The 23,476-nt window shown below is 34.5% G+C and overlaps 2 pseudogenes; one reads left to right on the top strand and one right to left on the bottom strand.

The window, feature by feature from the left end:
• Nucleotides 1–15,509: 15,509 nt before the first annotated feature.
• Nucleotides 15,510–18,126, top strand: LOC133202030 (uncharacterized; annotated as a pseudogene).
• A 431-nt stretch (nt 18,127–18,557) lies between these two features.
• Nucleotides 18,558–22,302, bottom strand: LOC133202031 (uncharacterized; annotated as a pseudogene).
• Nucleotides 22,303–23,476: the final 1,174 nt, after the last annotated feature.

The raw sequence follows: 23,476 nt of genomic DNA on the forward strand, positions 1-23,476 counted from the left end.
GAAAGTAGGGAAACATGACGAAAATTGCAGAACATGGCTGCTAATTTTACCTGATTTAAGTTGTAATAGTCTGGACATTATACCATTAATTGTCAAAGCGTGAAAGAGATATTGGTTTGGAAACGAAAGAAAATGTCAATTACACTGAATAATTATCAATTATCTGAATTAACTTGCAAACACCCAGTGTCCAAAGTGTTGAATTAAGCCTTGTATTCAACCTGATTTTAGTTACTTCTTTTCACGATAAATTGTTGATCAATATGATAAAGAATTAACTTAAATTGTTTTTTTTTTATTTTAAAAAATATGTCATATGTCTTGTCTAAGTATGTAACCCTCCTCCCCATACTAAAAAATATTGTTTTGATCAAAAGAACATCTACTGTCAAGAGTTGGCTAATGTCAATATCTGGATTTTTTTTTTTTTGGATTTTAAAAAATATGTCATATGTCTTGTCTAAGTATGTAACCCTCCTCCCCATGCTAAAAAATATTGTTTTGATCAAAAGAACATCTACTGTTAAGAGTTGGCTAATATCAATATCTGATTAATTGTAAAAATGATTCCTTCATTATTTTCTTAAGTGGATACAACTTTAGACTTATAATTTTAAAACAATGTCTGTGATAAAAACAAAATGAAATAATGCTCATAGCATATGCTTAATGGAGTGTATAGCATATAAATCATACATTTGTCGAGAGAAGAGATGTAAGAATGCGACTCCTTTTCATCAAAAAAAGTGTCGAAAAATATTTTCGCACCAGTGGAAGCACTGCCAGGGGGTCATGATTAAGACACTACCTTAGAATCTACACTACTTAAGGATGATTCCATATAAATGTGGCTTATCACGACTTTGCTGGGAAAAAGAATTCTATCTTTTTCTTAAGTATGCCTATGTAAAACTTTGATCGCTCATACTGGTCAAACAATACCTCCTGGGGTTATAATTTGAACAAACATGAAATACTTGAGATACCCTGCTGTTATTAAGAGGAAGAATTTAAAAGATTTCCCCCATGCATTCCTATGCAAAACATTGATTGCCCATACAAGCCATACACTACCCCCATGGGTCATAATTAGAACAATCTTGAATCTACACTATGTCAGAAACCTTTGATATAAGTTTCATCTGTTCTGACCCATAGGTTCTTGAGAAGAAGAGTTAAAGAAAAAAAAACCCACCCTATTTCACTATTTCTTAATTATCTCCCCTTGGGAGAGGGTTTGACACTTTAAATAAACAAACTTGAGTTCCTTTTACCCAAGGATACAATGTTTTGTTGAAATTAGCGCAGTGGTTCTTGAAAATATTAAAATTTGAAAGGTTTATGACAATGCAATGGACGACACCGACGACGACAATGACAGACAACAGACAAATTTCGATCAGAAAAGCTTAATTGAACCTTAAGCTCAGGTAAGCTAAATATTATGAAAATACTTTTTGTATTATAAATGATGAAAACTTTTGTACATGTCTCTTCTTCAAATGAGCTTTCAATTAAATTATTTACAGTGAGTAATTATCATTAGTGAATAGCAAAGGGGATTAACTTCTCTCAGTAGTCTAAAAATTACCAGAGCTTCACTCTAGCACCAAAGGCCCAGGGCTAAGAAATTCACACTTTTGGAAGAGACACTTTTGCTTCTTATTATCATGCATTACCATGCACAGCTCACTATAACTATGACCTTACAGTTTTTGCTTTAAAGCTAGGAACAGAGAGGAATTTCAAAGAAATACTGAACTTTCACTATATATTCAATAGACCCAACTAACACCAGGACATCAGACCCTTGGTCACAAATTTTATAACTTTGGAAGAAACACCTTTATTCCGTATAAATTAGCAGGTAGTTTAACTGTAAAATTCAAAGGAACAGAAAAGAAGATTATCAAAATATTTATGCATTTTCACCATATAATCAAGGGGAAAAATACAGCCCGCTCTAACAAGAGAACCTTTGACCAAGGTAGCTTTAAAATTCACAATTCTAGAAGAGGCCGCATTGCTGATCAGAACAACTGTACATTTAATACTCGTGACCATAGATTTTTAAGGAATAACGTATTTTCTTTATATTACCAACATAAACACCTGAATCCCTGACCCAGCTACCACATTTTGGAAGAGGCACCCTTGCTCATTGATACTTAGTTCATCTACTTAATCAACTGGGCGAATGGAGACATTTTTAAATAATTTGTGCATTTGTCTAAAATGATCGTTAGAGCTTTAGCCAAACTTCAGAAACCCTGACCCTGGGGCCATGAATTTCATAAATTTTTTGAAGTGCTTGATGTTCATTTAAATTATGCCAACTATGTGAATGATTGATGTCAAGGAGTAATGAAAATTTTTAAAGATAGCACTTATGTTGATGATTTTAGCCCTCCCCCCGGGAGGGGGGCATGAAATGCACAAATTTTGTACACTTTTGCCATTGATACTATCTACCAAAATTGAAATTGGTTCAGCGTTTCAAGAGAAGAAGCTGAAAATGTTCAAAAGTGTATGGCCTACACACGATAGACAAAAACGGACAAAAACAGATGGCAGTAGGTCATAGGTAATGGATTATTTGGGTGACCTAAAATAATAATAAAATAATAATTATGATGATGATGATGATGATGATAATAATAATAATGATTAAAGAATTAAAGACATATTCAAACAGTATTAGATCGAGTTTTCAGATTACTTAAAAATTTCATAATTATCATTAAAATCTCCACTTTTGTCATCAGAAATATCTCACACAACAGAAGAAGGCACAACGCGGAAACCTATATATACATGTTTCTTCAGATTTCAACATTGTTTAATATCGAATCCTCATACCTAGCTAATATTAATGCAAAATATCAATGATACAGCTGAAATTTGCTGAGGTAAGTATTAAAGTTATACGCGTGTATTTATTGAATCCACTGTAAGTCTTATGAATAATTCACTGCACCTGTGTTATCTGGCTTCAACACCGCTGTTTTAATCTCTTTTACATCTGACTTGACTTCTTGCATATCGACATTTCCTGATGTTCAAAGTCAAGATTTTGTATATTAAAATCTTCATATTTCCTTTCTAAGGTAAGTTTTAAAATGTTATAAAGCACTTTTTTTAAGTGAATTCTTCCAATCTTTGGCAGATATTTGGCTGAGCTCACATGTGCAGTCGAACTGTTTTGGATTGACCTAATTCTCTCGATACGATTACCCTCTTTCATTTCTCTTGCTGCACACTATTTCCCTCGTGGCCCTTTTGTTGGTTTAAGAATCTTTTTACGAATGTTTCTGATCAATGTGTATGTTAATGAAATATGAAAATTCTTGTAACCGAAATGTTTAGCATCTTGCTTGAGATGCTCTTGCTCTGGGCGCAGACTTTGTTTTCAACAAATCAAAGCTCTTAGTATTAAATTCTACAAATAATTCATTGCTATTTGATTGTGAATTCAAACTTATAGCTCTTGGAAAAATAGTTAAAACTAGTCTAATCGTATACGCAATTCGTATAGTTTTTAAAGTACTTCATACATTCTATGAGTAATACTCATAATCCATAACATGCTCGCTTTCAGGCTTAAATAATACTGTTTTAATTTCTTGCACATCTGACAGGATTTTCTTCACCATTTCATGCTGACTTTCCATTTTAATCCTTTCTATTACAGGATCTTCAGATTCCTTTCTTAAGACCAATTTCTGAATTTCATTAAGGTTAACCAAGTACATTTTTCCAGTGAAACTTTCTAATCTTTGACAGATGCCTGACATCTTTGACCAGGTGTCATCGAATTCTTTCTGAGGGATGGAAGCTGAGCTCACGTGTGCAGTCAAACTGTTTCGGATTAAACTAATTCTCTCGACATCGTCACCCACTGTTACCTCTCCTGCTGCTGGCTCTTCTCCCCATTTTCCTTTTGTTGGATTAGGGATCGTTGAACAAAATGTTTCTAATCAATTTGTATGTTAAGGAAATGTCAAATTCCTTATATCCAGTATTTTTTGCTCTTTTCAAAAGATCTTCTTGATCTGGGTTAAATTTAAGATTCATTTTCTTTCTGTTTGATAAAGAATTCAACTTCTTTTCAATATCAGTAGGGGGAATTTCTGATTCTAGAATATCTCTGATTTAACACATCGTTTGTTGCCATTCCTAGTTTTGCAAATCTTGCTCGGCCCTCCAAATCTTGTCCAGAGGCCACTGGAGTGGTGGAAACATACGCCTGAAACAAAATATTCCTTCATATTGGGCATTTGATCAAGCCAAATTAGCAGTGCAATGGAAATGAAATAACCATTATACAGAACGTTTCTCCAAAAAATTTACTCAGTGTTACAAAGAAATGTGTGCAAAGTTACTTTTATTAATATTAATAATATTAATTAGCAGACAGACTGAAGTAGATTGAAGTAGATGAAGTAGAAGCAGAAATAGGACACAGGTTGCAAACAAGGCTATAACAGCATTAGGGACTTACGTGTGTATCTTAAAGTGCCAAGTATATCTAATATCTTATATTGTAATACTGATATACAAAGAATTGCATGTTTGCCTACTATAGTATGCAGGTTCCTAAGAGAAAATGAATTGAAAAAAAGTACATGTAAAAACACCGCATAGTAGTTGGCACGTTGACGTGAGCTGCTTGAATAATGTGATTTAACCACTCAAAGTTAAATCCATTTATCAAGGTGTCATTAAGCTTGTTTTTTCTTCTTTTTTTTTAAATTTTGTCGTTTGTTGTAATCCTTACGGTCCTGTCCTGATATTAGCATCATCCTTACCTTGGGATTTTTGGGTTATTCGTGAAAACGGAGTACCAAAACCCTTGATGTCAAGCACAAAAAATCAAGTTTGTGCAAAATTTCAAGAGGTAAGACGTGTTTTTGATGCAGTGATATTTTTTTTCACGTGCACAATCGGCATTTGTAAAATTTCTTCCTTTATTGTCTTGTGAAGCTTTGAGGATTGTGTTTGTTCGCTACTTATCATTTTGAACACGGTCGATGATTGAATAATTCTTTGATTTTGATTAGATTCAATTTTCCATTCGCTTAGCTACACGTGGTCATAGATACGTAGGTATAAATTTTAATAATTGTTTCCATAATACAAACTGCTTTTTTCTTTGGTTAGATTTTAATATTTATATTAGTGTATTTCATAACGAGCACCTAGCAATAATTCCAAAAAGGAAGCGTGACTCAACACCCTTGCCAAACAGGTGTACCAAGCGGAATGACGGCGCTCCTCCCGCTCAAGGTCAACCAGAAGCTAAAGAGACCACGGGCCATTCGCCACTGTCATTATCTAACGAACAGTTGCAACATGTGTCGCAAGCGGTGGCAGATATTCTGAGCAGCAAGCAGAATGAGACACGAGTCCACCAGACCCCCATGCCCATAGAGACACTGCAAGCAGCCATGACCACACAGGAACAGAGCCCAGGTACAGAACCTAACATTATAAATGATAGTTACCTTGCTTTAACACCAAGTTATGATAATCATTTAGGCAACAGAGTGCCAAATAGACTAAATCTTAAAATCGTAAATGGCGACTACAACAATTTTTTTCCTGTTGGTCGAAAATTTACATGGGCTGACCCAAATGACGAGACAAAATACTTTTCTATGAAAGAGGGCATCCTCGCAAAACTAAAGCAACGGTAGTTAACGACATTCAAGCGTGGAAAAATGTTTTTTTTTTCTCATTTATGCATCCATATAGACCACAGCCCATCCCGAGAGCAGGGTTCAATTATTTAAATATATTCACACTATTAGGTTGGGGGCAAGTAGAGTAAAGACACTCGGGTTGCGCAACTATGATATTCAGTTTAGGCTGAAGAAGGAGGCTAACCCATCCCTCTCATTTGCTGTAGTTGACAAGGAGCCTTGGCTCTTGTACATGTACAGTGCTCCCAGCACCCAGAATTCCTCGCCTAAGGCCTCCCTTCGTAAGTATTACGAATTTAATTACAAGGACCTATGTAAAAAACTCGCAATATGTCAATACAAACACGAATGCATGATATTTTCAAAAACCATCCCTACATTAAACACAAGACATACTCAGGCTCTAGTTTAAATTTTAGGTCTAGTGGTCAGCAAGCAACATGGCGGCCTCAGCTACCCAGAAGACCCATAGCAACAAGTTCAGTTATACCCAGTCGGCTGGACCTCAGTAATATTGCAGCAAGCCCTATTAATGTGCCCAAATTAAGTGAATTATTGGCAATTTATCCACTTGGCTTGGTGGCCTTAGAACTCTTGCAGGGATTTATATATGGTTTTAGATTATGTTATGAAGGGCCTCGAGTGGCCACTGATTGTAATAATCTTAAATCTATATCTGGTTTACAATTCCAAGCTATTCAGTTAGTTATTAACGAGATTATGTCAGGCAGAGTTGCAGGTCCATTTGATCAGCCCCCTCTGCCGAATCTTAGATTGTCCCCAGTGGGCATGGTACAAAGAAGAGGGTTCTTACAGATTAATTCATCATTTGTCTTGCCCCCTGGGTCTAGCGTCGATGATTTTGTTAGTAAGGAGCATTGCTCGGTTAAATACTCGGCATTTGTTGACGCATTAGACATAATTGCAAAATTGGGTCCAGGTGCACAAACTGCTAGATTAGACATTAAATTGCATTTAGGTTGTTGCTGGTTCTCAAATCTGATTGTCAATTATAAGGCTTCAAATTCAGGGTATATTTGTGGATAAGAGCTTGCCTTTTGTGCGTTTCATGAGCTGTTCGAAGTTCAAAAAATTTTCTAACTTTTTAGAACGGGTACTTTAGCAGCAGGCCAAAAGCAACAATGTGTTTCATTATTTAGACAATTTCCTTGTGACAGGTAGGGAGGGTAGCCAAGATTGTGCTAGGCTGATCTCAGTGTTTAGCTCTCTCGCGAGCTAGGTATCCCCTTAGAGCAAGAAAAAAACTCTTGGACCTACAAATAATTTGACCATTTTGGGGTTAGAAATTAACACTGTTGATATGACAATTCGCATTTCAGAGGACAAATTTGGCAGCTTAAAGACCAATTAACTTATACACTATCAAAAAAGAAGGTAACATTGACTGAGCTTCAGGCACTTACAGGGCTGTTGAATTTTTGTACAAGGGCTATCCCTGCCGGTAGGGCTTTTGTTAAAAGGCTATATCATGCTACTTGTGGGCTGTCAAAACCACATCACAAGCGCAGGTTCAGTTTAGAAATGAGGGCAGATATGAAAACTTGGTTATTGTTTTAGAATATTTCAATGGAGTCACTTCTTATAAAATCGTTAATTGGACAAATGATTTTGACTTGGAGTTATTTACTGATAGTGCTGGAAATGTTGAGTTAAGTGGTGGTGCTATTTTAGGTAAGCAAAGGGCAATGGCCTGCACAGTGGAAAGGGTTAGAAATCATTAAAGACATTACATTCTTAGAGTTAGTACCAATAGCTACGGCTTTTGACATCTGGGTGGAGAATTGGCTGGTAAGAAAGTTATCCTTCACACCGATAACCAAGATCTTGTATCTTAATTCTAAGACATTCAATTAAAAAAAAGGGTCATGCGTTTGCTTAGGACTCTGGGGCCCGTTTTACAAAAGAACTTACGACTAAGACCAAAAACTTAAGTTCATTGTAAAATTTTGCAAAATTAATGTTCTGTTCAAATTTGCTAGCGTAAAAATATCTTTCAACATTCCTTTTAAAAAGATTAAAACCATTTTTAATTTAGTGTAAATTAGAAAAGTTATGAGCAGGATTAAATTTTGGTCTTAGTCGTAAGTTCTTTTGTAAAACGGGCTCCTGGTTCATCGGGGACTAGTTCATAATATTCAGTTTAAGGCGACACATATCATAGGCCTGCATAATATTAAAGCCGATTCTCTCTCTCGACAGCAGTGGTCACTTTTTCGGGTCAGCTTCCTAGAGGCGGAGAACCACTCAACATTAATTCCTTAGTCATTTTTGCAGGCGATCTATGACATAGAGCTAGAGAGTTCTTAAGCTATTCCATCTCTGACAGTACAAAGAAGTTGTATAACACTGCATTTAATGTTTTCAATGGTTTTCGAAAGCTTTATTTTGGCACGGAAGACTGGCCTCCACATTACAGTCAGTAAGTGAATTTTGTTTCCTATCTATCACATAAGCAGTATTCCCTAAACACAGTTAAGTCTTATATTTCTGGGATAGCTTATTTTTATAAGTTTCACAATCTTTCCGATTCAACACAATCGTATATACTCAAAAAAAAAAAAAAAAAAAAAAAAAAAAAAAAAACAAACAAACAAACAAACAAACAAACAAACAAAAAAAAAAACTCGTAGGTTTGGCCCGAAAAAAAATGTGCATGTCGATGGACGTAAACTGATAACTTTCACATTTTGTCCAGTATGCTTAAATTGCTGCGTACAATTTGCAAATATCCAATATGAAGCTGTGCTGTTCTCAGCCATATTCACAACAGCCTTTTTTGGTTATTTTAGAATGGGGGAGCTAGTGTAAATCTAAAGGGTTTAGCTTGGACATTTTATTTGAAAATTGTAGACTTGGAATATATTCATAACATAATCATTTTAGTTATTTATAGTGGACTTAATAGTGACAGTAGTATAAAATAAAAGTTTAATAAACAAGGATGTATATTATTAGTGTAACACATACAGTGTCTTTATAATTGGAAAAGGGGCTTCAATTTCATGAACTATAATTATCTTGTTAGAAGAGACTGGATTTTGTTGTTGGTACATTGAACTGTAATTTTGTAAATCATTTTGTAATGAAATTGATCAGAATAGACCAATCAAGTCCATCGATACTAAGTAATAAACGTTTAACGGAAAGTTACTATTAAGACTGTTAGGGCTAGAACTCCTGTGGTGCAGAGATGGGGACTGAGTCCATAAATATTACTAAAGTAGGTATACCTGGATTGGAGGGTGGTGCCATGTTGGGGTTCATAGGTCAACGGACAGATCTACGGGCAAAGCGTAGGTGGCATGGCAAACAGTAACGCAGCCAATGAAAAGTACTTTCATATCTTGGACCAAGAATACCCTTTGAGCACAAAATACCCTGTTTTGCCGAAAAACGGCATTCCTTTTACTCATACCCTTTTAATTCTTTGGACTAATCTTTTGGACTCTTATTTTTCGGAGTTATAGTTCTACGCTCTTCTTATATATTAGGGACGGATCCTACAAACTTTTATATAGCAAGTGCATTGGTTTATTCTTATAACATTTCTGAAACTGTCAATTAAAAATGTATACAATCACGGTGAATTAATACACTTAAAAAAAAACTTACATGTATCATGCAAGAAAATCACTATTTGGCAACAACTTAGAGTTAGAGCAGCATAATGCTACTATATTCTGGCAAGGCCAAGGGGGTATGAGGTTGGAGATCTTACCGAAAGTAAGAACATTACTCAAGGGAGAAAATGCTTCTCATATGTTAGTCATTCATTGCGGGGGTAATAACATTCCATGGTATAGTGGGGGTAAGTCAGCTGATTTACTTTTCAGATTAAGGACATTCGCAACATATTTTACCTACTGATAACTTTTGAAGATATTCTTAATTTAAGATTATCGTGCCATCAGATGTTCGTAGACAAAAATCAGCATGCATTACCAGGGTTTTGAAAAGATATCAATTGATGAAAATTCTTGTATAATTCAAAGAAAAATATGCAAAAATTACTAAACATATATTCTTGATGTTTTGTTTACCCAAACTTGTTTTAGAGGAAGTGTACAACTGCATATGTAGACATCAAAATGTAGCACACAGTTTCTTTAAGTATTGTAACTCTTCAACTCCAAGGAAAAAAGACAATAAAGTTCAGACTACGTTGCGTATGTCCTTAAAAGATGTATTACAGAAATTAGCAAAATTGCTACCATCAACAATATTGATATAGTCACAAATACTATAGCATCTTCATTGGAGGAGGTTTTAATCAATCTGTTATGGAGAGGATAAGAGTTCGAGTGAACAGCCATGTGGCTACCTACTTACTAAGGTCTGGGGTAAGTACATCAGGTACCCAGAGTTACATATGGTTAACTCAGGCATGTTTTTTAAAGATAAGGTCCACATTTCTGAGATGGGTAACAACTTGTTTTTGTATAGATTGCAACAAGCGTTGCAAATGTTTTTGATGAACTACTCAGTTCAAGTGTCCCCCAAAATTGGGGAAAATGGGCCATGGCTGCGCCATGACTAAAATTTTAGTCATGGTTACTTGTTCCTTAATTTTGATTTCCTAGCTGTCCATAGACTATTGAGCGACTATGAATTTGTACTGACATATACCAAGTCATATTATTTTCTTGGTCATTTTGTAAGACCAAGTATTCATTATTGACACACATTTATAAGCGTATATATACTTTGATTTTTTTTTCATTTTTGGAGGACATACGCATCAGTTAGATGGTCATTTTCATGTTAGTTTATTTGCTCTAAACAATATCAATCCAATGTTTTCATACGGGGTGCCCTACTGGAGGCAAAGCATAGGTTCGTGGCGGATATTTGGCTCTCCAGTAGTGCCATACGTATATTTTAATTATATGACTTGGTGCCTAATTGAAAGATGATTGCAATTATTGTTCAAGCAGGTGAGCATCTGGGCTCAGGGCTAACCATTCATGCTTGTTTATTTTTGGGGATGCCAAATTAACGCAATAATTGATGCCTGGCTCCCTTATTGTATTAAGCAGCCGTGGCCTATATCGCCAAATAAAATTAAATAAGTATAAGTATCTTGTTATCTTTCTTATAGAAGCTAAAGGCATCTTTTGATAAACTGCAATATGCTTCGTTTTCTTTTAGATTAAATATATATTTGATCATTTCTGTTGCATTTTGTTGTTAACGAAAAATGACAGCGGACATATAAATAACAACATGTACTGACAACGGACTATTTGCTTATAAATTGCGATTTCTAAAAGAATGTTGTCCACAAAAGACTGTAAGTTGTTTAATACATTTAAAAGGAAGTTAATTCATATTTCAAAATAAAAAGGCCATTTAAACATAAGAAATATAAAATATTCCTGCTGACAATCATGGCTTCACACATGGGCATATTATATTATTGGAACGCCAATATATACCACAGTTGTGCTTGGTGTAACATGTAGTAAACTAGCAAGGGGAATTTCCGAAAATTGTCTACAAATAGTAAATTAAGAATTGTAGGATTCAGTAAGGGGATGGGACGCAAAAAGATCATCGAAAGTATAGGACAATTAATTGAGAGTGACCGACGTTGCACTATATTTCAGATATATCTTTTTTTTTATTTTAAAATAAAGTAGAACATAAGAAAACATAAGAAATATATTAAGATATTCCAGCTGACTATCATGGCTTTACACATGGGCATGTGATCGCCAACGAAAACTTCTCAAAATGTATTATGGATGACAAATACATCAATCTCTGTATAAAATACTGAATACTGTAACTGTTTCCCAAAGGACAATGTATGGTAATGACTGAATTTGGCCCCTGATTTAAGGTAAAATTCAAAACACAGTTAAAAGTGTCAAAGTTTGCAGTTAAGAACTTAAAATGTTGCTTGTTTAAAAACCAGCAATAATTTTGTTTAAAGGAGTATAGAGAGACCACAAGAGGGTGCCAAAGTTGGACTTTTTACCATAGTTCCTCAATTCTGATCGAATTTTGTCAAACTTGAGATACTTTTCATCAGAAAACATAGAGCACAGGCTTGCCTATCTGCGATTTTTATACACAAAAAGCATCTGATACTATTGCATGAAATAAATAATTTTGGTGGATAGGCAAGCTTGTGCTCTGTGTTTTCTAAAACAAAATGTGCTTTAAAATTGATGAAAATTTGCATAAATATGAGAAAATTCAGAACTTGACATACTTCCTGACCTTCCCTTGACCTTTGTGTTCCTAATAATTTGGAATAAATACTCAATTTGTAAAAAAGATGTCAGCAGGTTTGTAATGATGAATTACTGCATCCCCCCTGGAGACACCAAAAAATCGGGGCCAAAAAGGGGTCTTACCCTATCTTGTCCTTTAAAATTATTCTGGGAATTGGTCTAAAACGTCAATTTTTAGGCATTATGTATTAAGTCTTGTATGTTTGGAATGACAACGGACGGATTGTATCATAAATTCACCTTTATGTTCATGACAACGAACCAGTTTTCAATCCTTACTTTAAAGGTTTCTGACAACGGTACTGTATAGGAACTTAACGAGTTCCTGGCCGTGATGTCAAGGAAAGTCAGAAGGACCTTTTATTTAAAAAAAAAAGTATTGGCGAAAACAAAACACATTATTCCTGAATCTTTTTTTCACTTAGGTATAAATTCATTAAGAAAAATATAGGAAGTTAAGATTTATTAGGCAATAAGAATTTTAAGTAATTGACATAAAATTACGCGGGTCATTTATAAATTTAACAGACTCTGCTACTATTTACTTGTCTACTACAGAGGTCAAATAGTAATGAAATTTTATGAAATATATTTTTTAATGATTCCAGTAATTTTGATTTTTTTCTTCTTTTTAAAATCTCTCTCTCTCTCTCTCTCTCTCTCTTTTAATGTTGCTGAATGTGATGTACGGAACACTCCAAAAATTTAAAATTTCGACGTGCGGAATATTATTCGACAATTTTCTCCAGAATTTCTTTTTATTAATTTATCAATATGTTTTTAGATTTCTGGCATAATATTTGAAGTACTAACAGAAATATTGTGATTTGTCTTCGATATGATTCTTATGAAAACAAATTTGACGTCTCCTGATTTGACGTAGCAGTGCACTTTTACAGAATTATATTTAAGCAAACGCCACTATAGACCACAATTGTGCTTGGTCTAACATTTAGTAAATTAACCAGTGGTATTTCCGAGAATTGTCTACAAAAAGCAAAATAACAATAACAGACTTCAGTAAAATGCAATCCGGGAGGGGACGAAAAAAGCATCGATAGTATAGGACAATCTATTGAGATTGAACAACGTTTCACTATATTTCAAATATATCGTTTTTTTTAAATTTTAAAATAAACTAGAACATATTATTATTTTGTTATTTTTAAGCTGGACTTGAACTAGTATATGGATGTTTGTGCTAAGTGGATAGGTAACCCAAACTGCACACTATCAAACATTGAGGGAAAATAATGAAGGTTGTATTTGTCTTTGAAGATTTTACTGCACCGTGACTTGATTAAAGGTCCTATTAAATAACCCAAAATTGATATCAATTTGCAACATTTTGAAATGAAACTTAACTATAAACTATATTGACTATTAAATTAAAAATTCTTTTGTACTATGTTTGGCGTTTTGCTTCCTTAAGTCTGCAAACAATTTTTTTCTGTGCATGTCTGCGTAATTTTGAACGGTCCTGGTATAGGGAAATCAATTATTTTAAAATATGGACCAATCCCGATCGACATTTAAAGACAAATGAAATTAAAATCATTAATGAATTTGACTTTTAAAATACATTAAATACATAGTATGAACATGTTACAGAAGAGATACAGATCTGGAAACGTGCCAATTCACCTGTGAAACATTGGACTTTCGTGTAAACCATGTAGCAATTAGTGTTAACTTTGCAGTATTGCAGTATAACACATCAGCTGGCGCTCATGAATGAAGGATTACAACGTACATCGAATGTTTATTTAGGGTAAAAATGAGTGGTAAAAGCAAAGGACGTATGTGTGTAGTTGCAGGGTGTAGTAAGAGACATTCAGACAGTGTATCGGTGCATATTTTCCCCAAAGAAGAGCGACTGAGAGCTGACTGGACTATTTGTTAAGCTCACTAGGGCAGACTGGAATGGGCCATCGCAGTATACTGTGATATGCAGCGAACATTTCAATGAAGACTGCTATGAAACACAGCATTCTTTTATGAAAGAGTTTGGATTCTCATCGAAGAAACGTCTACGTCCAGGATCCATACCTTACGTCTACCCGAAGCGAAAACGGGAAAATCTCAACGAGGCATTTCTGGAGACCCTCGGGTTTCAGACCGCCGTGTTCCTATAAAGTGTAAGGCAAACAGGGTAAGTCCATTAAATAGTCTCTGATTAAATATAAATTTGCAATTGTAAAATATGGAATAAAACACGATATCAAAGACAAATGATTATTCTTAATTTAGTTCGAATTTCCTCGTGAAAATCTTTAAACTTGAAGCTAAGCCTGTGTTGCTGAGTAAATAAGAAATGACAAAATATTACAAAGTTTAGAGGGTAGTTTTTTGTGAGCATGGTTCAAGTGTATTTGCATAAATCACCACCTTACAGATCTATAATATACCGATATATTTGGGTAAAATGAAAGAATAATGTATGTTTTAGAAAAGGAAAATCCCAAACAAGAAATTGAAATGCAGTTTTCTATTTTCAATTTGCCTTCGCTGCAATAAAATTGGATGATTGAGTCTGTCAATTAAATTTTCATACCATCTAAAAATAGCAAAAGACTTGCAGAAAAAAGGGTAGGGGTCCTAGGCCCCAAGTGATACTATATGTTTCTGCATATGAAGGAAGACTACAATAAATATTCAACTTTTTTTTTAAAAAACATTTGTATAACTTTTAAATAAGAACAAAATTTTTTTTATGTTTTAGAATTTCATAATACTTTTTATTACTGAGTAGTCCTAAATTTCTGATAGTTTAAATATTACATGTAGGTATTAGCGGAATACCTAAAGGCGAATCAAGTCACTGCTACTAGCGCTAAAAAGAAGTCAAAGGACATGGATACAGCCACAGACATGGTGTCAGCCGCAGACAATCCGAGTCCACCTGATCCGTCTAATCAAAATCAAGCAACTGATATAAGTACAGCATTAAGAAAAGACAGTCTTCTGACTGATCAGTATATTTAAATGCTTTGCCTTGATCACTATACATGTTTAAATGAACAGTAGTGATGAATATGTGGGTACTCCAAGTGACAGTGAGATTGCCTCCATATATGAACCATCTGGATCCAGCTCAGACGAATCTCGATGTGGAACTGAGTGAGTCATTTTTTTTTTTTAATTTATTGATGGATATTAGATATTACCATTACTTAGATAGCAAAATTTCAATAGTTCGGATTAAATTAGTTCAAAGTATTGTGAATGAAAGCCTCAATTATTTCTCTGATTATAACTTTACACTCAGTAGGTAAACACCTATTTTGTGTCATTATTTAAAAGACAGGTTATTTGATTTATAATATTCCAAAAAAAAAAATATAATAAAAAAGAAAAGGTGTAATTTTGTTTCGATGGCATATTTATGATTTATAAAATTGGTTTTATCTTTAGGAGTGGAACATCAAGCAATCCCCTAGAGGAGAGGAAGTTCATAGTGAGCAGGTCCCAGCTCCTGGATTTGTTCAACACCTGCAAGATATGACATCGTTATGCCAAAGCAGATGTGCAGCAAGTAATTGGGACCATGGTCAGGATTGCTGCTGAGTGCATGTTTTGTGGATACTCTTGGCAATGGTGCAGTCAACCGTCTATTGGAACCATACCATCTGGGAACCTCGCCTTGTCTGCCAGCATCCTATTCTCTGGGGCCCTGGCAGCTAAGGTTCTCCGTGTCCTGAAGTGTATGGGGGTTGCCACCATTTCTACTAGAACCTTCCTCACCCACCAATCCTCCATTTTGTTTCCGTCCATAGCCCCTGTGTGGGACAATCAACAGAAAGAGTATGTTCAGAGATGCCAGCTGAAGGGACAACCCCTTGTCATTGATGGAGATGGTCGGGCTGATTCTCTCGATCATTCTGCCAAGTAGGGCTCCTACAGCACCATGGACTTGGACACTGGCATCGTCATTGACATACAGCTAGTTCAGGTACGAAAGAGTGCAATAATTTACCAAGTTTACATAATCAATGTTTCTCTGTATTTATGAAGTTTTTGTAAGTTATTGGCTTCTTTTGAACATTTAGTAATTTGTTATAATGCAGATAAATATGACCCTCTTGATGTATTTGTTATTTATAAAATAAAGCATTTCACTATCATTTACAGAGCAACGAAGTGAAGAATAGTAATGCTATGGAGAAAAGAGGACTGGAAAGGGCTATACAGTGGCCACAAGACCAAGAACTATAAGTGGGAACCATCGTTTCAGACAGGCATCTACAAATTCAGAAAAGGATCAGAGAAAACTTACCAAACACAAAACATTATTACGATGTCTGGCATGTAGCTAAAGGTTTGTATACATATAAATTTACATGACTGTGTATTACCATTGTTTGATTATTTTGTTTTATCACAGTATATGTTTTTTCAGTATTGTTTCAATTTTTTAAAACACTTTTAAAAAAATAAAGGATGCGTGTAATAGACTTTCACTTTAGTTTTGCTTTTATTTTCCTTTATTCAAATCAAGACTTCCTTTTATTATTTATCACAAATATTTCAGGTTTATAGAAGAAAATTGTTGCTGCATCCAAGTTGAAGGACTGTGCAGATCTGGTGAAGTGGTGCAAGAGCCTGACCAAGCACCTGTACTTTGTCGCAGCCTCCACACCAGATGGTGATGGAGAGGTGATGTGGGCAAAATGTGTAACACAATTGGAACTCACTTTATATATAAATAAACTATATATTAACTCTTAATATATATACATATATTTAAATGTTGTGTTAGTGTATTTAATTCATAAGGACATATGTGTAAAAGGCATAATAATCCTTATATGTCCTCAAGAATATAGGTTCTTATATATTCTTTTCCTACATATTAATTGTATGTATGAAGTAACTCAATATTCCAGTATTGATACAATTTTCATAACTGAATGTTGAACTAATGAATCTGTATATTAATAATCGATAAAATCAGATTAACCTTATTGACGGAATTTCATAATTGACCAATGTTCTTGATGAAATATACTGAATAATTTAGATGTTTTCTAATAATGCAATTGACTTGAAGATTTAAAATAATAAGTATATATAGACGGACCGGCGGAGAGAAGAGAGACTCTGAAATAACTAACCACTATACGAACTTTAGAACATTCTGCCTCCCCTGTGCTAGTAAAGCTAATAGTGGACTATACTATTGATTTGTACAAAAGACTTGTATCATATCACGTTTATTGCACAATCGTGATTTAATAAATACATCTTGCATCCATACCAAAAGGCGTTGTGTTATAAATGGGAGTCAGTGGAAAACCACATTCACAATATTCATGCTGGGCACAACGCTCTGTTTCCAACATGTGCTCATAGCGACCTTGAAGCCGATGGGCAGAAGAGAAAGTGGTTAAAGTCAGGTAAATATCCCACATATTCATTTCCATTATTATTTTAAACTTCATGTCTAAAATAATGAGTTAATTACATTGCTCTACTAACTTATTATTGATAAATACCACAATCTTTCAAGGATCTTTGTAGTGCTTACTTTGCCTTATTGGCTGAATCTCAAATGAAATCTAAGTTTCGTAGTAAAAATAACTTTCTTTTTATATTCAACAGGATCAAAAGCCAGAGAAAATATCGGATCTGATACTCTCCAAACAGATGCAGAAAGACATCTCAAAGCTTTCCCCCCTCTTCCAGACTTCCCAGATTGAGGCATTTCACAGCACCATCAACCATTTTGCCCCTTTAGATGATATCATTTTCATACCATGGCATGTGTTGCAGGTAAGCATTCACAGAAAGCTGTGTTATTTCTTATCATACTTATTCCCCCTTTTATCTTTATTATGTTTGATTGTAAGATTTCGGTTATGTACTAATTGCATAGAAGTACAATCATTTACTATAAAAATTGTGTATTACATTACAGACTGATGATTGCTGCTATCAACTACAATGAAAATTCATCTAGGGCTCATGCAGTTACCAGAGATGGTGATCTACAGTACAAGGTCAGCTTCCCAAAATTTAAACAGGGTGACTACAGTATACGGAAGTTAACAGTGGAGCCTACATATGGTGCATATAAAAATCTCGACACTTCAAAAATCAATTACAAAAAGTCAGAGCTTATCACTGTTTATTCAAACATAACAGTTAACTGTACTGTACAGTGAAATTGTAAAAACGCAAATTACAGTGAAAATTAGGAGAACTATTTCACATATTGTCTCTGGTCTTTCAAATTTTATATTGTAAACTGTCATATACATGTACATGTATGTGTATTATTATGTATTGAATTTTTGTAGATCCATAGATCTGAGAGTGCATATACCCCACCTCCCCCCTGTAAAAATTAATTTAAATGGGAACATGAAAGCAGGGTCCACGTCCCGTTCCTGGGTGCAAATTTATTTTTGTAGCTGATGCTCTCCCTTTTTTTTTTAAAGTTTACAGTGAACATAATTTTTTTTAAAGAAATTTTAATCAAATATGTAATTTTTTTGTATTAGATATTGTAACTTACAAAGAGTATTTCTTTTAAAAAATATGGATTTCATGAGCAGTTCATTTCTAATAAACAAAGCAAAGGGAACAAAAGGAGTCAATACCCTATTAATAAATGGATATCAGAATTTTATGACTTATGTTTTCCCTGTCCTTTTCTTAAAACATTCTTTTTTTGTTTTGAATTTCAAGAATACTTATATTCTTTTCTGAATTGTATTATGTTGAAAATATTGACACACAAAATAAATATGTTTTTTACACATACCGTACCAGTGTTTGTGTAGAAAGCCTGTGTACCCCTCTGATGGAAAGGAAGATCTTATCTTCTAGACAGCACATGCTGGTAGGGGGACTCTAACATTCCACCCTCTACCAAGGTAACTCCAGCACCAACGCACAAGTTGTCTATACGCTGTATATCTATTCCTTCTGTAAAGAGAGATGTTTGTTTTTACTAGGAACACCAGATAAATTCACCACATTGAGTGTGTGAATTGAAAATTTATTATGTCATGTCAAATTATGGATTATTAATGTATCACTTTGAAGGAAAAAATAAATGTAGAAAAATAACTATCTTACACCTCACTGCTGGTCTGTAAATCTCCATACTGTGCACAGTACTGGTAGTATGCAGTCTCAAGCACATACACATCTAGGCACACTGAAGAAAAACCTGGATGTCCAGTAATGCAAAAGAGCTTCTTGTCAAAGGAATCCTTTTTGCTGTTGACTTGGTCAATCTCGCAGCAGCAAAACACTCTCCCTTAGTGTAGGCATGTGGACACAGAAACCACATATACACCTAAAAGAATTATCAGATATTTTAGATTTTTTGTTTACTGATTAAAATTGTTAAGTTAAATTGATTGATACAAATAATGGCAATTCAGTCTAGAAACAGCATCTATAGTTGGGTGTCATCATTCAATTTCCCTCTTAATTTGAAATCAGCGGACGCAGTCAAATTATTTATGTGCGATTAGGTGGGAAAAGAATTTGTGCATGTTGAAAATAAACTGGGGGGGGGGGTGAATTTATTTACTTGCCCTTTTTACAGGGTGACATAAGTAATACTAGAGACAAAATTATTAATGTGTATGAAAATACATTGTCCTTTTTTTCTTGTCATCAGACTCCCCCAGCATGAAGTGACACATATTTTTTTAAGTTTTATTTTAATATCTATTTCATCTTTTAATTGCACTGTTAAAATGTATTTTTATGCCTGGGATAACTCCAGGGCACCTACATAACAATTATTTGACCAATCTGAAATATCTTAGCAGGACTAGTACATAAACAGAGGAATGGAGTAAATTCGGATTAAGAGGGAAAACGGACGATTGTTTCTAAACATAAAGCACTAGTTTAAATTAACATGGACAATTTATTTAAAAAAAATTGCCTGCCAATATGGAGAGAACATCCAAGTTTCGTGAAGTCAGATACAGTATTTCTTTTTTACCATACAGATCGTGCCGATAGTCTATGTTTACAGGGATACAACAGAATTTCGATTGAATTTCGATGTGTACTTTTTCAAATTATTTGTCACAGAAATTTATCAATATCAAGTGCAATAATTCTATCATAAATAAATAAAAAAATAAATACCAGTCGGTGTTGCCTAGTCTTTGCTGTTCCTCATCGCTCCCCCCAAGCAAGGAGTTCTCCTCGTCCGATTCGGAAGCATTGGGTTCGAACTGGTAAGGAACGATGTCTTGTATGTCTTCCCCATCGGTATCGTAAAAAGAGTATACGTCAAAGGCATATTCAGTCCAATATCAGAGGAGCTTGACGATCGTCTATCGCTTACATTATCACTGGCCATTTTGAAACTGTTGTGACGTCACAGGCTCTAAGCGCTATTTATAGTAAAAGTGGAAGTGCCGTTGATTGCTTTTCGGCAGGTGCGAAAATAAGCAACTTTGACCGCGGATAACTCGCTCATTAAGGCACGTAGAAAGATGAAACGTTCGAATAATTTTTTTATTAATAAAAATGCATCATTTAAATTGAACTTGTACTTAGACTTCGCAGACACTTTAAACTATAGTTACACCTTTCGTCCAATCAATGTAGAGTTTTGTATAATAATGTATTTATCTTGCTTAGCAAGTTCTTTTTCAAATCATACCAAAACTGTGTGAGAATTTCAACTTTGAAAAGAATTTCACGTAAATTTTTATTTTAAGTAACTACTAGTACTGCAACACCGTTCATTGAATCGAAAGCTGCTATAAATATTGATAAACATTTTAACTAACAATCTTCTTGTGAACCAAGAAAATTTTCCATAAGATTTAGAATCAAATTTAAACTGTGGAAGAGGCAGCATTTTGAATACCACAGAAGTCAAATTTATTTGTAATTATGGCAATACCGTTCGTCGAAATCTTTATTTCATATACAGAATTATAAAGCTTAGTATAGCCTACGTGTGAACAAATCTTATTGAATCGGACTAATGCAGTAGGAAGCATAGCCTTTTAAAAACTTATGTCAGACGGACGAAAGACAGATAACTTTCTAATGTATAAGCTTTTCTGGTCTCTGAACTGTAGAGATAAAAACGTGCAATGATAAAAAGAAATATTGATTTATTTAATATTATTTTGTGTGTGTATGATCATTATTTAAGCGACATCTATAAAGAGTGTACATAAAGCTTACATCTTTGTCTTTTACACAAATGGATGAAAACAGAACGATATCTATTAATACCAAGTGGGTGTTTGTCCTAGGTTTCGTAGTAATGAGGTGACAAGCATGTATTAATTACATATCTGATGATAGATCGCGATTGTTGAGTATAATATTGTAAAGATTTGTAATTTTTATAGAAGGATCTGACAAACATATCAAGACTAATACAAAATTTATGAGAATCATTTGCCATGCAAAAGGGAACCTTTTTTAAATAACTGTTTTAATATGTTTTGTGTTAGCCAGTAACCATTTTATGAAAACGATGCATTGTTTCGGCAAATCGTTTAGGGTTCGCGCAGCATGGGAATTTGTATTGTAGGATATTTTAATGTCTGTTTCTCATATAATTACCTGTTCCCAGAATCCAAGAGTTCCCTATATATCTATTGAGTGTTTTCTCTCCACTGGACAGTATGGGCATTGAATGTTTTTCTTATTGGATCGGCAAAGTTCCTCCTCTGGTGTGAATAACGTATCATGTTAGTCACAAAATATCTTTTGGCATTTGTACCCTCACTGAAAACTCAGATCCGTGTTTACAAAGAATGTTTTCGTGAGCTCATCTAGGGCAATGTGGATTGCGCTACCTATTTCAAAAGAGACATTCGTTTCGAAATTCAAAGAATTTGATTCCGCAACCATGACTTGCAACTGAATATCTTTATTACAAATACCGAGCAAAATGGTATAATTTTTGTAACCGAACACTGCTGCTGTTTGAAAGAGACATTTGCCATCTTTGTGTGACGCAAGGTTCCATTTAAGTGAACTCATGCAATACGCTATAAGTCTGTAAAACACGAACTCGGCAAAGGAAGAGAACCGAAAGCACAGAATAGAAGACAGTGCTGATGACGTTTTGATAATGACGTTATCAAACGGCTTCTTGTTCATACATGGCACAAAGACTGTGCTATATCTATGTCACCAATACTGACGAACATTCGGAGTCTCTCCATATAAGACATCATTTCATTTTTGTATTTTTTGTATGATTGTATATATGGAAGATCCACTTTTTCGTCTTTCCAAAGTGCATCAACTAACATACTGTTAAGTTCTCCAGTCTGATTGAAATGTTCCCATTCTTCTATATGCTGTCTCCTGCAGTCTTTATTGACGTGCATTTTATCCGCTATTAGCCTAGAAAATGCATCGGAAAACAATTGTATGCCAAGTATCGCATGCGTTTGAGTCGCTTTTCTATTGAAATACAACAGGATTCCATGCTCATGGAAGCATGTTAAGAAATCAAGTATTTCTTCGTTGCTTTTTAGGCGATATTGCTCAGGAACTTCCTCATTCATTTCCTGAATTTCCTCGTACGATATGATTGGTTTTCCAGTCTTTTGTAAACGATGTTCTAGTAAGGCCCAAGACGAGCGAATTGCTATTTTTGTGTCCAGTTTATTTGATACTACTTCTACTAGGGAGTTTTTCAGCGACTGTAGTTTCTGAGATCTTTCATCTTCATTTATGTTTATAAGTTCAAATGCAAATTCGTCTCCTGCATTGCGATGCTTGGAGAGCCATGTCCTGTCTACGTCTGGTAGGGAACGCCACAAATGCTAAAAAAAATCCTCTTCGTCCGAAGTTCAATAAAAATTTAGTATAATGCTATGAGTATAAAATGTCACCGTAATTACAAATATATTAATGGATTCTTCTCCTATATGTTTTTCCCTGATTCTATTCATATAAAATCATTGTAATGTTTGGAGTAAACGATGAAAATAATAAACAGCAATCAAGCTCGAAAGTCCATTGAAAAATTACCAACTGGAAGCAGAGAAAACAGACCCTAAATATCAGAGGAGGGACCGGGTGTAACGAATGAGCAAGCATCGCCAGTCGACCGATCACAACTTAAGTGTGCCCTTTTTTATGATTGGGCAAGCAGAAAAATCTGTACATAATTCAGTGTAAAAATAATGGCCTAACAATTTGTATGAAAACTTCAGTACACATTCGATTTAACGACAAATTTTAATGTTGACAACTCAATATGAGTGAAAAATTCTCGAGAGGGACGTTAAACAACAAACAAAAATGTTGACAAAATCATTGTCTTCACCATAGACTTGTAAAATGTTGACGTTAAAGGACATTCTATCATCAACTTTTTTTTCAATTGTTTGCCTTGATTTAGAAATTGTTCGTACTTAGAGCATGCTTTTGAATATCGGATAAACCGGGAAACATAAATTCCATATGCAATTGACCATGGTATATTGCTCTATGAATGAGGGAATTTTGCGATAGAAAAGTTGAAGTCATCACGTTTATCACTGACTTTATTGT

This window comes from Saccostrea echinata, unplaced genomic scaffold, assembly GCF_033153115.1.
Source record: "Saccostrea echinata isolate AGI-Se365-2 ecotype Australia unplaced genomic scaffold, CSIRO_AGI_Sech_v1 ptg000046l, whole genome shotgun sequence".
In the NCBI taxonomy this organism is placed as follows: domain Eukaryota; kingdom Metazoa; phylum Mollusca; class Bivalvia; order Ostreida; family Ostreidae; genus Saccostrea; species Saccostrea echinata.